This window comes from Thermobia domestica, chromosome 5 (assembly GCF_964235325.1).
Source record: "Thermobia domestica chromosome 5, izTheDome1.hap1.1, whole genome shotgun sequence".
Classification (NCBI taxonomy): Eukaryota; Metazoa; Arthropoda; class Insecta; order Zygentoma; family Lepismatidae; genus Thermobia; species Thermobia domestica.
Window position 1 is genome coordinate 203,766,038 of NC_137458.1, and position 18,173 is coordinate 203,784,210.

The following is an 18,173-nucleotide window of genomic DNA, read 5'->3' on the forward strand; positions in this document are numbered from 1 at the left end:
ATGTGCTAGTTGTGTGCTCCAGGGCAACCTTTAATGCTGTCCGACAAAGAACTAATCAAAATCTTGCTAGGAACCAAAGAATCAGATCCATGGAGCTGCATATATCCCACAGATCCTGTTAATTATAATTTCTAGGAGCAATACATGAACACCTACCATCACTTGGTATCTCACTGTAACCCCCCCCCCAAAAAAAAAAAAAAAGTTAGTGTGATGAACCTACTATCATACATAGTTAAACATAACCTCTCAGAATGCGCTTTTCTCTTATAAAAATATTCAGAAATTGAAGGAGAAAATTGGCAACCTAAACAATAGTGTGTTAGCTTACAACTCTACTGAAGCTTCTGAATATGTCAGAAGTTTTATAAGATTATTAGAACTCATTTACGATGTATTAGCGATCTATTACTGTGACCCTCAGAACTGCATTATTATAAACGGCTGAAAATCTAAACCAAGATGAATATTGATGTTGTGTGGGAGTCATGTTTGAAACTGTTACTTAGTAAAATGTTAAATGAGCTTTAACGAATGGGTTGTAAAAGGTATGGGACGTTGATGACCTATATAGTCAATGGCAAATGCATAATTTTCACACTTGTTTTTAATGTATGACTGTTTCTTACATTATAATCTTGATAATAGTACACAATAATCTCTTAGTCCAATATTTATAATCGTAATATTTCATACCATATGTCAATACGACATTTCTGCTTAAATAACTTGTGTATATCATAATAGTTTTAGTCCCACAGAATATCTACCTGGCAACTAGTGGCTAACTCGGCATGTGCCAATGTTTGTCACATTTACCTCAATCCATAATTACGGAAACTCCATAATATACATATAACATGAACTTGAAGAATCTACAGGGTGTCTACCGGTCAGGGAAAGGCAGGGAATTTCATTATGGGTTAGGGACAAATCTTTACCGTCTACTTCCATGTTGGGAATGTTGTTAATTGTTTTGTAGCAACTCCTATTATCCAATACCTTAATCTTCTAGACATTCTGAAAAAGTATAATGATTAGGCTACAGAGACCAAGGTCCTTAAAATTATGGTTTGAATAGTTTCTGTGTTATTTTTAAAGTCTGTTGAGTGGTTGATGGTATCTTCTTGCTCCCAAGGTTGAAATAGTGGGAGCCCTAGATAAAAAGGAAAATAATAGATAAACAATAGCTTCAAAGGAAATTTGGAAGTTTCCTCCACGTTTATTGGAGTGAGTGAAGTAAACATCAAAGTTCGACACAGCTGATGACGGTATTGGTACTAGTATTTCCAAAGTACTTTTCCACATTGAATAACATGAAATTACAAAGAGAGAAACTGACTTGAGATACACATATTTCGCGATAATAATATTAAATATGTGTGAATAGGTCTGCTACTAGTAAGGATATCACTTGATTTATGTGCACAAACAGCGTTGGGTATTATTAAATGTTACGCTACTCACAAATCTGTTCGGAAAGCTTTTTATATATATATATATATATAAAAAACTAAATCCAATACCATCATTATTCACGTCTATTGATTTCAAGATTTGAAAATGTTTTTATTTTTCTATTTATTTCCTACCAGTAGTTCGGTTTTGTCGTCTCTGTAATGTTGGTCTTTATTTTATACTATTTAGCTTTGTACTGTATTTCTTTATCTACAAGGGTAGGCTGATATGTTCACAACCTTACCAAAAAAAAGAAAAAAAAAACAGGTAGGTATGAAGCTATGCGTGGTGGTTTTATTCAACATAATCTCTTTTTAGAACAATACACTTTTCACATCGCTGCTACAATGCCTGCAGACTAGACAAATAGAAGTCAGAGGATTGCTCTGCAAACCAGGCCTATGCTAGAGAAGTGAGGACCATTATATAGCGTGGTCGTGAATAACCTTTAGAATAAATGTGCAGTACACTACAAATAAACGTTATCTTTCATGAGTTATACTAACAAGAGACGTGAGTGACTTCAAACGCTCAGAACAGCGTGGAACTGCTTGGGATATAAATCACTCATCCCTAAAACAATGATACGAGCCATTCGCGTGCAAAACTGCGCGTCTTATCACGAGAGAAATTTGAATGATCACCTATGCAAGGTCTAAGAGAGGAACTTTGATAACGCGAAAAAACAATATCAATAGCGCTAGCAGACAACAGCAATGTTTTGAATGGGAATGATTTATACCACTGTCTTAGGGATGAGCGATTTATAATCTAAGCACATTTTCTTGCAATTCTGAGCATTCAAGGTTACCCATACCCCTTGTAAGGAAAATAATAGGGACAGAGTCTGGGAAAATCATAATTTGGTGGTGGAAAAGGATCAGAGAATTAGGTAGGTTTGATAGACACCTTGTTCTACAGCAGGATTATATTCGCGCCTATAAGACAAAAGTGACACGAACATTCCTAACCATGTTCAGGATCTGCGTCTGGTAAGCCAGGCCGATTTTTTATTATCCTACATTCATAAACTATTGTTAAACTGTATATATATATATATATATATATATATATATATATATATATATATATAACGAACCATAAAGTTGACATGTAGGAACTTAAAACTAAGTATTGTTTAAATTATCCTTGCAACTTAATATCTGTGTTGATATCTGTATTCTATTCTAGGTTGAAAATTCAGATCAGAAGGACAAGGACTATGATGTTTCTTCACATTTTTACTGCAGAATAATACTCATCATTTAACGAAACAGCTATGTATGTTTTGTAAAGCAAGATAAACGTTGAGTCGACTCGAAGTGAAATATCAAAGCAGTGGGATTTATATGTATTTATTATGACAGTATCTGAAGAACTTTTAATTTTTCTTCGAAGATAAAAAGTTGTATACTTCAATAAAATAACATTATTTGTTCCTTTATGTGTAATTATATAAGATACGGTAGTGCGTGTGATCAGCTTAAGTACAACAGCCTTTCAAAATTATGAAAACGTTTATTCAGATGTATCTTCTTGATTCATGATTATGTGTTAAATTTCTTGATATTGCTGTTCATAAGTAATGTTTTCATTTATGTCGTTTTATAACAGTAAAAATATCATTTCCCGGATATTCATAAGTTGTTAAAATTAACCAAAAAATATGATCTCATTTCCAGCATATTAGTTTTACAAAAAGATTTTTTAAATATGTCATTACGAAGTGAAAAGTACCTATTAAAACTATTATATATTCAGTGAAAATTTTCTTTTGTAGTATGTAATGTTTCAGTTTTAAGATAATCACCCATCAGTAACTTAAATATACCGGTATTGTAACCACTATGGGCAAAGTTTATTGTAAATAGTTCATTTATTTATTATTGTTATATATGTATATATATTAGGTATGATAAATGTGTCAAAAAATTATAAATCAACAAATGTGAGAGAAGGTATATTTGTTTTTTGAACGTTATACTACTACAATGCGTCAACTAAATAAGCAACAGGTACCTGGTACAAAGATTATTAGCAGATTAGTGCATTGCAAATTCTTTCTAATTTGTGTGTCACAATCATACAAAACTTTTTTTTTTTTTTTTTTTTTGTCTGAATTTACAATTTCTGACTTCAGCATAATTGATTGAAAATATTATTTAAATCACTGTCTGTTATCTGCACTTAGCAGAAAATAAATTTGAGTGCCCGGCTAGATTCTTTACGTTTAATTAATTATTCGATAGAACTCGTAAAGCTCTATCAAATTATGTATATTTAACCCCAATCCATGGCGTAAATTTCATATATCCCAGAACTAGCTATTCTGAGTACAAAAAGGTATTCCAGATTTTCTCCCTAATACAACAATCACGAAGTGCTTGATGTAAAACTCATTATTGAAGTAGGGGCCGCGGTGGCTCAGTGGTAGAGCGTTCACCTCTGGTGCTTGGGGTCCCGGGTTCGATCCCAGCCCCCGCCAAGTGAACTTTGTGGTGGACAAACACCGTGTGCGTGGGTTTTCTCGGGGTTCTCCCGTTTCCTCCCACTTTCTTCATTCCACCATTTCATTCATCACTCATCATCACCGTCTCCTTTAGCCTAACCGGCATAACCGTGGGACGTAAAACTTAAAGATTTCATTTCATTTTTCATTATTGAAGTATAATTCTCCACGGTCCTCCGCTAACCTCTTCGTCTTCGCGTATGATCTTTCTGTTTTAATATCATCCATTAATTGTAGTCTCCTTCGCCCTCTCCCTCTCTTTCCCGCCACCATACCTTCTAGGACGTCCCTCGTGATACAATCTCTTCTTAGGCAATGTCCCAACCAGTTTCTCTTCCTCTTCCTAATAATATCTAAAAGTGTTCTTTTCTCACCCACCATTTCTAACACTCTCTCATTCGTTATCCGCTTGACCCAACTAATTCTTTCCATTCTTCTCCACACCCACATTTCGAAGGCTTCCAGTCGATTTTCGTCACCTTTACGTAATGTCCACGTTTCCGCCCCATATAGTACAACACTCCACACGAAGCATTTTATGAGTCTTTTTCTCAACTCTTTATTCAAGGTCCCACAAAACAGACTTTTCTTCCTCCGAAAAAGGCTTCTTTCGCCATTCCTATCCTTGCTTTTATTTCACGTTCGCACTTCATGTCATTACTAAGAATACTACCCAGGTATCGAAAACTATTCACTTGTTCTATTTTCTCCCCTCCTACTTTTATATTTGACACAGACCCCTTCGTTCCAATCACCATGGCTTTTGTCTTTCTAACATTTATTTTCATCCCATATTCTTCAAAGCCCTTTCTCATTTTTTCTAACATTTTATTGATTTTCTTTTCAAATTCTGCAACAAGCGCCATATCGTCTGCAAATCTTATGCATCTAATCATTCTACCTCCTACCGAAATGCCATCATCATCATGTAGGCTCTTTTTCACTATCTCTTCTAGATAGACATTAAATAGTGTTGGCGAGAGGCAGCATCCTTTCCGAACTCCCCTTCCAATTGCACTCTCTTCCGTCAGTTCTTTCCCTATCCTAACACTTACTTGTTGGTTCATGTATAAGTTTCTTATGAGTCTTCTATCTTTCCATTCCAACCCTATCTTCGTTAGAACTCCCAACAACAATTCCCGATTCACGCGGTCAAAAGCCTTTTCTAGATCAATAAATACAACATACGCTTCTTTCCCTTTTTCTATAAATCTTTCACCGATCGCCCTTAATAATCCAATTGCATCTCTTGATGATAATGAAATTGGATGTAAAACAGGAAATTCTTGTATTGTTAATAATGTTCTTTCAGTGTTTGAGCAAGCAGTGAATTTTTCGCTTGAAGAATGTCCTCATTGAACCGTGCCTTTGAAGGAGGTTCCGCACCCAGTAATCAAGAGAGAAACAGACGAAATACTCTGGAGAATGTGGGGACTACGAAATGACTTACCACACCAATAATACTCGTGGCGACCTAGTAGTTTGACATGAATGGCTTTCGCTAAATAATAAAGAGTTACTTTCTGTAGCAGTAGTTTGGTTATTCAGTATCAGTTCGTTGTAGGTAATATTCTCGTATCCTACTGTACATAATAATGCATAGATAAATATCAGTCTTTGAATTATATCATCACTAAAGCTTAATGAAAAATTGACTTTCTTTTATTATGAGTTCTAGATTCTAGGGAATTAAATCCGGATCTCCCACATCAAATGAGGACACTACAATTTAGCCATAAGGCAAATATTAAATTATTTATTGGATCTGCCGCTCTTCCTGTTTTATATACATTAATTCACTCACTTTATGGCCTATGGAACCCAGAGGTCCAATGCCGCGTTCACAAAAGCTCTCCATTGGCTTCTGTCTTTAGCTAACTGGATCCAATTTCTATTTTGTATTCCTGTTTCTGCGAAATCCATCTTAATATTGTCCTATCTGCGTCTAGGTTTTCCTAATGGTCGTTTTCCGATTGGGTTTCCAGTTAAAATCTTTATAGCATTCTACTTTTTTTTTATTTATTTTATTTTTTTATTTATTTTTTATTTATTTATTTATTTTTTTTTTTCATTCTGGCTACTGACCTGCCGCCGGAGCCTCCTAGACTTGATGACCCTAATAATGTTTGGTAAACGGTATAAATTATTAGTTCCTTGTTATGAAGTTTCCGCCATTTTTCATTCCTGTTCCTCTTGGTTCCTGTTCCTGTTCATATTGGTCTCAGAATTTTCTTTGATACTTTCAGCGTGCGTTTTCTTTCAGAGTAAGCGACCATCTTTCGCAATCGTACAGCACAACAGGCATAATTAACGTTTTATATGTTTTAAGCTTCAAATTCCTCGACAGAATTCGCGAAGACAAAAGATTTTGAATTGAATAATACATAAATTCCCTGCTTCCAGTCTACATTTGATTTCTTCGTGAATATGGTTTTGGTCTGTTAATATACTATCTTGTCATTAATCACCACCACTTCTCGGTTTGGATATATTTGGCGCTGGAATGGAGTCAGTATGACATAGGGCCGCCACAAGCCATGATAAAATCTCGGTTCTTGTAGGGGTACTTACCATAAGGTTGTAGTAGACTTCGGCAGGTATTATTTCCCATTTTTCCTACAAAATGGCAAACAATGAGGTTGTGGTTTTGGGATAGTATGGTCGGACCGTCAACTGCTACCCCAACTGATCCCAAAGGTAGATATTGTTGAAGTCGAGTTTCGAACGGACAGTCAAGTACTTGCACCTTCTGCTCAAACCGCTCTGTATGGCGTGCACTTTATGGATGCTGGCATTGACATGTTAAAACATAAACAACCTATTACCGAACAACTGCCAGAGAGTAGGTATCGTAGAATTGTCTAGGATTGTAAGATAGGCGTCGGCATTCATTGTTTTAGGCACCAACACCAGGGGTTCAAGTCCAAATAATGAAAAACAGGCCTACACCATGATTCCTCCGACGCTAAATTCCACAGTATGAACAATGCAGTCTCGTAAGTAGCTCTACTTGGCATGCGACATGTCCACACACACATCCATCAGATTGTCACAATATGTAGGCATGATTCGTCACTTCACATGCTATTCTCCAGTGTCACTTGCACCATGTTTTTACCACTGTAATTGTCGGCACTAGTTCATTTGTGTGATTCTTGGATTAGAGACAACACTTCACCCATTGAACCCTAGTTCTAATATCTCGTGAGGAATAATGCATGTGCTGGCATCACTCGCAGATACTGACTGATATTCTGTGGTTAAAGTATCTAGCGACTTTTGCTGGGATACTTCTGCTACGTGTGAGTCATAACCGGTCTCTTTGAGACAACTTTCGTGGCTTCCTGGTCGGGTTTGCGGTTTTATCACACTCTCTCGTTCTCTCCTCACCTCTAGGTTACACACTATAGCACGTGAGATCTCTAATTTCCGGAAATCTCGATTTCCGGAATGACCGAATAGATGGGCTCCAATGGTCATACTCATTTCGTCTGCACTGAACCCTCGCCGTCAGCTCTCTTTCATTCTTTCATCACACAGGATGGAATTGTGGCGTCTGAACGAGTCCACATGTCTTTCGTGGGGTTCCCGGTCATTAATCACAATATAATCTATTTACATATGTAGAAACACAAACGCAACCTACATTTATACTCTTTTACTTCGGAGATGAAAATTGCATGAAATTGAAAAGGAGCGTGAATACATACTTCAGTGAGAATGTATCCCTCATACTCCTTGATCTTAGCTCTTACCAGTATGTTGCCCATGTGCAATAATTGTCTGATCAAAATCAAACTCTCCGTCTTTTTCACATTGTTCATGAGAAATTTTCCCGTAGTACAGTACATTCTGCAATACTGTATATGTGTAACTGGAATATGACATCATAAATGATAGATCCCGTAGTACAGTAAATTCTGCAATACTGTATATGTGTAACTGGAATATGACATCATAAATGATATACATCGATGCACTAATTAAACAGTAGTTTTATGAGAAATAGTATGATACGAAATTCATACTCACTAAAATTTATGTTTACTTATTAATTTAAGTATTTTTCTTTCCTAAATTGCTTTCCTGCGAAGAATTGATATAAAAGTCAAATTCTTTTAACGCGTATATAATTTTACTATTTATTCACTATTGTTGTAGAGCTAAAATAAATTCACATTCATTAAGTTTGCATTGTGTACTTTGAAGTTTTTCGTTCGTTGCGTTCGTCACAATAATCTGATGAAATAAAATAGTATGTAAGTCAAGGTAGAGGGTGACCCAAAAGTCAGTTTCCTAGGAGAGAACAAAATTATGATACTAGCAGTAAGAAATTGGTGAGGAAAGGTAAGAGAATCACAGTCTACCTTATATCCTAGATATGTTTCTCATCTTAGCATTTAATTTTAATTCTTAAGATTACATATGAGTTTCGTAGGGAAAGTGTTTTGAGCTATCCTGTATGTGTGTTTCGTAGAACCAAATAAAATAAGTTTGCAGACATGCAGCTTTGCGTTCGTGCGCAAGACAAAGATTGATATTTTAATTTACAGTTCAGTTGTAATACTTAATGAAGCTTTATATGTAAGTGAGATCTCAAGGTGGGAAATGCTACACTATTTTCTTGTGATAAAATACATGTAATAAAATATCGTGAAAAGAAATTTTGCCCATTTAGAAATTAAGTTATTCGAAAACATTGAATGTATTTTTGATTTACATAATGAAAAGTAGTATTACCATTAATATGAATTGATTATATTGTAAGGCATTGTTGATTATTATTTATTAATATTTATACTAAATTGAGTGTTGTAAGGTATTGTTAATTGTTTTTATTACGTTACCAAAGATCAAAAAATGTAAAGAGAAAGTCAATTTTCGAATTCTAGTACGTGTAAGATAACTTTGTGTGCAGATGTCATTTAATTTATTTTTATGAGAGAGGAAATAGTTCAAAACTTCAATCATATTTACAGTAAAATGATCATTCTTAATTATCGTTTATGATCAGAAGTAAGCTCTAAAAAGTCATTTTGAATAAAAGTAGCAAAGATAAAATCTTCATGTTCATGAGGGCATGATTTTATCGTGTGCTGTTTTTATGTAAGATTACATATACAGTTTACTGAGGAGGAAAGTCAGTGGATTGTAGTCCCACAGGTGCAGATGAAGCATTCGTTAAGAAAATCACCAAGGCGGAGGTTAATAATGTACCAATTCAAGATCCTATGTTTAGAAAAAGTGCATTATTAATTGCATATATGCCTGAAGCCATCTCTTGGACATATAAAATGATTTAAATGGAAATAAATGACAAAAAGCTATTTGATTTTTCTTGTAATTTGTGATTTTACAGGGTTACCATGTTGAGAAAAGAAATCGCTACCAAATATTAAAATATATTGTTAAACATTAAAAAAAAAGTATTGTTCTATTTGCGTTCCTATAGTATTTCATATTGTATTTTACATTAGAGCTAAAGATAGACAATAAATAAATATTATAACTTTACATATTGCAGTTCTAATGCCTGCTCTAATATGTGTGGTATTCTCTTGAGGAAATAACGTTATAGCTCAGTTTAATTCTGCGAGTATGGAACAGACTAGTCTGCTGGTTTAGTTTGTACGGTAATATATCTAAATATCTGTCCATAGTATGATAGATATACATCGAAATAAAATGAAAGATATTTACATGATTGTTATCGGTGGAAACAATGTGAAAAGGCTAAATACTTGCTTTTAAGCTTTCGAAATAACTCTGGTGTCTTCAGTAGAAGAAAAGGAAAATAATGGTCGGTCAAGACTGGCGGTCGAACTTTAAAATAGTGTCCAATATATGACGAAGGAACCAAGCCGAATTAGAGTTGATGTCTAGAAATATGGAACATAACCCTCAGAAAATCACTGCTAAGAAATTTATGAATCAACATCTGCGATGTGAAATAATGGAGAAAAGAAGCTAGGTAGTAGAGTGGTAACAGTGAGGTTACAGTTAGTAGAAAGTAAGTAATAGTAAAGAGATGGTGTAAAAATAAATAATAATAAGATAATGAGGAAAGATTACACGTGGTTTAGTTCCGATTCACAGTTAGTAGACAATGAAAATGTAAGAGAGTTCTCTTCTGTTTTTGAGAGAAAGAAGATAGTTGAAATGGGGATATTTGGTGAGGTGTTCAGATACAGGTAAATGAGCAATAAGAATTTCAGGAGTAAAATAATTGATGCGAATAGGTAGAGAGGTTTGATTTTCTCTGATATGAAATGCATTTCTTTCGTCTCTTTTGTGCTTTTGTCCGTAACAAATGTAAGTACCTTTTAGAAAGCCATTTATTATGTTTACAACTGTCAATAGTATTCACTTAAGAAAGTATGCAAAATATACAATCTGTACTGTCTTTTAAGAACCAGTAATTCGTGGAGTATTGTACCACAAAAGAGCTGTTTTTAGCATTGAACTGTTAATAAAACAAAACATTTCATACAAACTCTTAGAATAGAAATCTTATATTCAGCTTGTCTGTCAGATGATGATATAGGAACACATAGTTTACGTGAGGTTTAGGAAATTCATATGGGATTTTAACATAGTTTCTTGTAAAACGAGAAAACAACATAAAATAACAGATTAGCTATGTTATAACTTGAAAGATAAGTTTCATACATATGAATGGGTGAAAGCCATAACGATATAAATTCATAAATTTTGTTTCCGAGAGAAACAAGTTTAAAGTGGGTTGATGCCATAAATAAATAAATATGTATTATAAGCAACCCTATCTCTAGCAAATAACATTTTTCTGCTCACATGGGTGCCTATGAGTTCCAAGACCAATTGGAAACACTGGTTGACTAATTAGCACAGCACTCGCTAATTCTGAAAACCTGGAATCAATAACACTCGGGATATGAGTTGCAGCAAAGAGTATTTACGAAACTGATAAATTCTTCGTCTGACACGTATACCCTCTCTTCTGAAAACGTGAGAGGTATGGTTGCGTTGTAGTCACCCTCGTACTTGCCAACAATAATTTCGGACATATATTTTGCGAACTTCTCATTACGTCTTGAAATGAGATTTCTTCAATAAAGACCAATGTCAAATTAGTGGATTGGGAGACCCGGGTTCAATTCCCGGCTGCAGCTCATACGGTTCGGATCGCTTATCAAGCTATAGGTTTACGTCTCATCAGGGCCGGCCTTAAGCCGATTGGACCGATTGCAACCAATCGGGCCCCGCGCTAGTGCCGTCTACTCTATTGCCCAGTCTAATCAACTCTCTAGTGCCGTTTTAACAGCATGTTATTAATGAAATATTTATTTGCGAAATTTGAACAAAATCGCCTGTCGTTCGAGAAAATAGTCGGGAAAAACCTTGACCTCCAAAATTCACTATCCGTCGCAATTGTTTTTCATAGAAATGACATACTAAAATATAGGGTTATTAATGAAATACTTATTTATGAATTATCAATAAAATTATCCGAGTAATTTTTGAGAAAATCGTGAGGGAAAAATAACTCCCCGAATAAACTCTCTCTTGAGGATTCTTTCAGGGTAAGCGAGTTATTCCATATTATTAGATTTTTAATGAAATATTTATTTCTGAGTACGAACAAAATTGCTTGACTCATTTTTGAGAAAACCGTGGAGGAAAAACACTTCCAAGAGTAACTACCCCTCGTATTTTTTTTTTTTTTTTTTTTTTTTTTTTTAGGACAAACGAGTTTTGCCATATTGGTCGGTTATTAACGAAATATGTATTTTTGCAATATGAATAAACTCTTTTCAGTCGTTTTTGAGAAAATCGCCCAGAAAACACTCTCCACCAAAAATAAACTACCCCTCGCATTTTCTTTTTAGGACAAACGAGTTATGCCATATTGTTAAGTTATTAATGAAATATTTAATTATGAAATATGAACGAAAACACTTGAGTCCATTTTGAGAAAATCACTGAGAAAAAACTCACCCCTAAGTATAAACTACCCCTTGCAGATTTTTCTCAGATAAATGCCTTATACCACAAAATAGGGTTACTAATTAAATATTGATTTATATAAAAAAGAAAGAAAAGAAGACCGTTAGGGCCAGTTATGAGAAAATATCTTTTTTTTTCTATTTTCATCGTACAGGAAACTACCCTTGTTTTGGGAGTAGAAGGGAAATAAAAAAAACTATAGGAAATACTATGAAAATCTTAAACTAAAATTTGGTGCAGATAAGTTGAACGGTATGGCCTCTAGGCGAGTGCACAGAAAAGTGTAGCGAACAGATGGACATGTATCGAAAAATAACTTTTTCGGTGTTAGAAGCTATAAGTTAATACGTGTAAATTCGTTGAAGTATCAAATTTGATTTTTCTCCATCACCATACTTTCTCTCATTTGTCACTTCAAAGTAAAAGGAACTCAGAACTACAGATAAGAGACACCTACTTTTACACATAGACATTTATTGATTTAAAATTGTTTTAGTTTGTGTCATTTCACTTCGAATTGAAAGGTTTTACCATGACTAACGGCATACCAATGGGAGGTTACAGACGGAAGTTTTTAAGAAGTAAATGCATTCAGAAGTCTAGGCTGCATTACGCCTATCAGCCTGTTTTTACTTCTGTAATTGTTGACAGGTGTAATTTCGTCCAAACGCTACATGAAATAATTCTTGGTTGACGTCATTGTGTTACTATTTTAGTATTGTTCTCTTAAGACTTGGTTGAAGTTTTGACTTAACGGTTATACATTTTTTTTCTTATTTCATCGTTACACATAAGAATAAAATGTGATGAGTGGATAGATTCGAACCTACGAACATTGAGTTTTCATTCTTCCAACACTTTACCAATGGACCAAGCTTTGTCTTCACGTTAACGCACGGTTACAGGGTTTATTACGATTTAAATAAAATGGCTGGCTGTTAGAGTTTCCTGCCCACATATTTCGATTAAAAATTTTCATTGCTTCGTAGATACGTAGAGCAATGTTTAGATACACATTTTAGGAGAGTACATTTTAGTGTAGGTATATAATAATTTCATGCCAGATAAAAGCTAGATAAGTTTTGAAAAAATGTTTCATATGTAGTTCTCAAAAATAGGCTTGTTGTTCGGGGTGACGTTCCAAGGTTAAGCATTGACTAGGAGTTTTTGCTATTAATATCCCTTCTAACAATATTGGCAGTGGACAAAAGTTAGCCCGTGTTGAAGCTTTTTGCTCCTAATTTATTTAATATACTTTATTATTTAACGAATATATTGAAAATTTCAGCAGGCACGTATGAAGTAATTTATTTCGGGAGGGGTTCGACTTCAATATTATGATAAAATTATAATAAAATTTGAAAAAAGAATTCCCAAAATTAGGCTAAATTTACAGAAAAGCTGGGATTTCAGAGGGGAGTCCGGACCCCCTGGACCCACCCCTAAATGCGTCCTTGTTTGTCAGTAACGTTTCCTCATTTTGAAACCCTCAAAAACTTCGGATATATAAAGGAAAAAGAGTTATTTTCGATAAAATATCACTTCAAGGAGACGCGACAGTTTTATTCCACATGGTGGTATCCAACGTTCACAACGCAAGAATTCCTTCCCTTTGCCTGTCTGTCATTGCGCTCTATCGAAAGGTCAGGTTTGTAAAATATTGCTCCTACGAACAAGCGTGATTGGCAGATAGGAATACTGAACAGAACTCCACAGAAATACATGCTGAACTTACGTTTATAGCTACCCTTTGGTGATTTGCCCTCAAGGTCAATCGGGTGGTAATTCAGTTCCGTCTTTGTTCTTAAGCCATGTTCGTATTACTTCGAACAGTTTTGATAATGAAAAGCATGCCTCGTAATATAACAACTTCTTTCGCGTAAGAAATCGAAACTCAGTTGGTCAGAGCAACTAGTCTGTACGAATTAGGTTGTTAGTTCGAGCCCAGTAAGAGTAAGGGTTTTTATTACTATGTTTTTATCTTTTTATGTGAGGAAAAATCAAATTGTGACATCGCGATAACAAATGTATTTGGTTAGGTAACTTAGTCTTAGCTAAACTTTAAACATCAGTAACCGTCGAAATTATTTCACTAACCGATCAGTCACTGAACATTTCAAACACGTCAAAACAGTGGCATAACATGAACGTTAACCTCTCCTCCGCAGTCCTTAGTTATGCGTTCGTACTTTCAGGGGCGTACCAAGGGCTGGGCGACTGCCCGGGGCGCCAGAGAAAGAGGGCGTCAAAACGAGCCTCAAAAAGTAAATTTTATAACGTGTTTTCTACTGACTTTTTTGGTTTATATTCTTGTAAAGTAGTGGCAATTACATGATCTTTTTCCATTTCACCATGGAAGAGAGTTTCATAGTATTAAGGGGGCTGTATCGAAAAATGGAGAGAGGGCATGTAGAATAAAGAGTGGCGGGGAAGTAAGTATTGTTTGTTTGTTTGCTTGAGTTTAGCGTTCCACGGTTATGCCTTAATGGCCAGGGGAGATGTGGATACTAATTATAGTGTAATCCGAACCACTTTTATCGTTCAACAGTAATCCACCGGGAATTGGACCCGGTACCATAGAAGGCAGGCGTGCTAGCCACAAGACCAAACGGGGGAAGGGGGCGGACTTCGTATTGTTTATAGCGGGCCATATTCTTTGTGAAGTTTTCCTAGGTACTGAATGTCTTTTTGAAAAATGGGTTTAAAATATTAAAAACACTATGATAAAATGTAAAATATAAGCTAGTACTAGGGAGAGGGCGCCAAAAACTCACTTTGCCCAGGTGAAAATTTGGCCTGGTCCGCCCCTGCGTACATTCTGTATATTTTTTGGCCTTGCAGCTTGTGCGGTCCCCACGCCACAGGGTTACGGGGGCGCTATTTACGCCTATGCTTCGAACATAATTCAATAACTGCTTAAGAAATTCCACCATCAGCGTGGAAACGGGAATATATATTTTTCTAATAGTCCCATAGAACTTTCACTCAGAACGCCAGATGCAATTAAGTAGAAGGAGGATCTGATCTTTCCTAAGTAAGTTCCTTTCAGAAAGTTTGCTATTTCTTTAACGGTGATGTAAATAAACATATTCATCGTTATTAGCCCGACACCAAACCATCCTGGAGAAATCCCTCTAGAACAATGATCAGCAAAAGTTTATTCTGCCTAATTTTATAAGCGACTCAAGGGTGAAACACTTGTTAACGAAAGCAATGCTGTGTATACACTGCCTTGTTTCTGGCAAAATATAAGTGCTTTGTAATCTTTAGACACTTTTCCTATTCTTTTTGTCACCCTTGGTTGTGTAGGGCAGCCTCGAACAAATAAAGAAGAGGTAATATTACAGTCAAGGGGCGCAACAAATATATTGGGTATTTCTTTTGTTACCTAACCATAACGGCCTAGGGTCGTCTTCAGTAGAATAAAAAATGTTACGTGATATTCCATTCACAAAGGAGGAAAGGATACTCTAAATATATTTCTTATTCACTTTGTCTGCCCTGCTTGTCAGAAATCATATTATTTCTGTTGGGAGGATGCTGAAAAGAGAGGGTGGAAATAAAACGTCGTGTCCCCTCATACGTTTTAATTTTTGTTATGTGGTTGCTCAAATTATTACTAAAGAAAGCACTTTAAACTAAGATGTCTAAAGTTACTATTATCTAAGGGTGGCATATTCAGTAATAATAGTAATAATAATAACAAAAATGAATGTCTTTGGAGAGCCGAAATTATGTGACACGAATCATTATATGTAGAGCTTTAAGATGAGTGGTCATAGGGGAGGAAAAAACAGGATTTTTCTCTGTCTTACTCTCTAACGTAAAGATTATGTGCTGAAGGTAAGAAGCATCATCATTCTACAACAGGTTGCTTTTACGTAGAATATCAGTTACTTCAGTTCTCCTCCTTGGGCTACTTACCTCATGTGGTAAATTCAAAACAATTTTATTCAGTTTAAGACAAATACATTGTAAAACTTTTCCGTAATTAAATATATATAGGGAAAATTAAACATTTAGTAGGGAAATCTCTTATCAAAGTGTGCAAAAAAGTAGATAGAAGATTATCTAGTGAGAAATATTGTGAAACTTTATAAAATTCTCCAAATTAGAATTAACATTTACTGGGAAACATTCGTTATGCGCCAGCGACCATGTAGTGAGCAGTGAACACAGGGGAAGTAATTACGAAACTGTTTGCAAACAAAAATTAGAGACACTAATGCAAGTGCGACAACATTTTCTCTTTTTTTGGTATCGTCATGAGTGTTACACATATGTTGCAATTTGATTCTTTCCCACATAAAAAAAATAAATAAAGTAACCATAATAATAAAAATTATAACGGAACTTTCGTGGAGTTCGGACCCACTACCTTCGGCATACAGACTCGTTGCTTTAACTAACTGAGCTACTTCTTTTCTTACATGAACTGATCCTGTTCTACAATAAAGACTATTTTTCATTACGATTGTGCTAACAATTCGTTTTTCCATAGGTAATTTACACTATTTGCTCTATCTATACGTTAATACTTAGCATAGATTCATATATTTGGAGTTAGCTGATAATGCATATAATAAGACATATTAGAAATATTTCGTTAAGATTTTCGTTTGTAGATTTAATCCACGTTTCTCTCAATGACATAGATGTCGCTGCTTTGAGTTGAACTGCAGAATTCCCTCGCGTTCTTGAAAATTTTCCACTTTAGCAGAGTTGGTAATTCTCGAGATTTCTGTCGATTTAACGTTTTTTGCTTCTAATTTATTTATTTTAAGCTAATATCTAACACAAATATTAAAAACGGGTTTGTTATTAACCTGTCCTGCTGGGGAAACCTTCCGAAATTTCGAACATATAAAGAAAACGGAGATATTTTCAAAAAATTTCAGAATAAAGAGACGCGTCATTTATTTTGCTCACAGTAGTACCTGTGAACACTTTTAGAGTCTTCGAAATTTTGGTGCTAATATTGAGCACTTTTCCCCCAATTTTTGTCGTATATTTGAAGTGCCATCTCTTTGCTATCAGATAGGATGATTTTTAAACGTGTTACATAATTACAGTAGCTTTTATAGGATATAATAAGAAAACGTCCGTTTTGTTCACAGGTACATTATGGTCATGTACCATTGAACAGACCCTCTTGTACCTTTGAACAAATTGATAATTACAATGTTTCTGAGGCAATAATATAAAAAGAAGCCACAGATATTAATAGTTATAAATTGTAATAAAAGGTTTTGCTGTAAACAGTTCCCCAGAATTGAAATTTTATTAATTAAATCAAAATTGAAGAGAAGCTCTAACAAAAAATAGTGAATAATAAAGTTGAGCATATACAGCTGTTTAGCATAACCTTATATGTTATACAATAAGCGAATATTTAGAAACTACTTAAAATTATATTTAATAACTTTAAATCCTAACTCAGGGGTGTAGTCAGCAGGTTTGTGTAGGAGGGGCCCGTCGTTTTTGAGGGGGGCCAGCTACAATGTACAAAGCCAAAAAAAATGTGTTGCTGCTAGTGTTTTTGAGGCCTGAAAGAAAGGAAAGTTTTGGTTTCCTTCTGGAAAACTAAAAACACTATTTTAGCTTATTATTATTATTATTATTATTCTCCATAAATTATATTCAAGATAGTTTTTATTATGCTTAATCAAGAACTACTGCCCGGGACCAAACGTTATACTTTTGTGCATAACTATGAAGGTAACCAAGGAAGTTCTGTCCCTTTTCGTGGAGATCTATGTTCAATTGGACCTCACACCGTGAGTTGAATGCGAGTGGAGATAAGGCGAACGTCAGTTGTTGGTATGGGTATATCCAACATACTACCTGGTTGTGGCAATTCAGATACACCGTGAACTTCCGTAAAGATAGAGGGAACACGGGACATCCACAGAGCGTCATAAGAGCATGTATGCTGAACGAGTTCAAATGGAGGTCAAATGCCGCTGTAGCGGGGCAAAAGATATGCTAGGCCTTTGGTGAGGGTGTCGTGACGACGCGGACAGTGCAGAATTGGTTTAACAAGTTTAAGGACGATGACGAAACACCCGAAAACACCACGTGCCAGAACACCAACACATGTACTACTATGAGCAAAATAAATGACGCGTCTCTTTATTTTGAAGTTTTTTGAAAATATCTCCGTTTTCTTATATGTTCGAAATTTCGGAAGGATTCCCCAGCAGGACAGGTTAATAACAAA

At 35.1% G+C, this 18,173-nt stretch overlaps 1 protein-coding gene across 1 annotated transcript in view; it reads left to right on the forward strand.

The window, feature by feature from the left end:
* The window catches only part of kri (uracil phosphoribosyltransferase krishah), a 71,839-nt gene extending 62,358 nt beyond the window's left edge, over positions 1–9,481 (forward strand). The window contains exon 7 of the mRNA XM_081759601.1: positions 2,650–9,481. The gene's annotated coding sequence lies outside the window, so the exon portion shown is untranslated. The remainder of the gene's footprint in view (positions 1–2,649) is intronic.
* Positions 9,482–18,173: the final 8,692 nt, after the last annotated feature.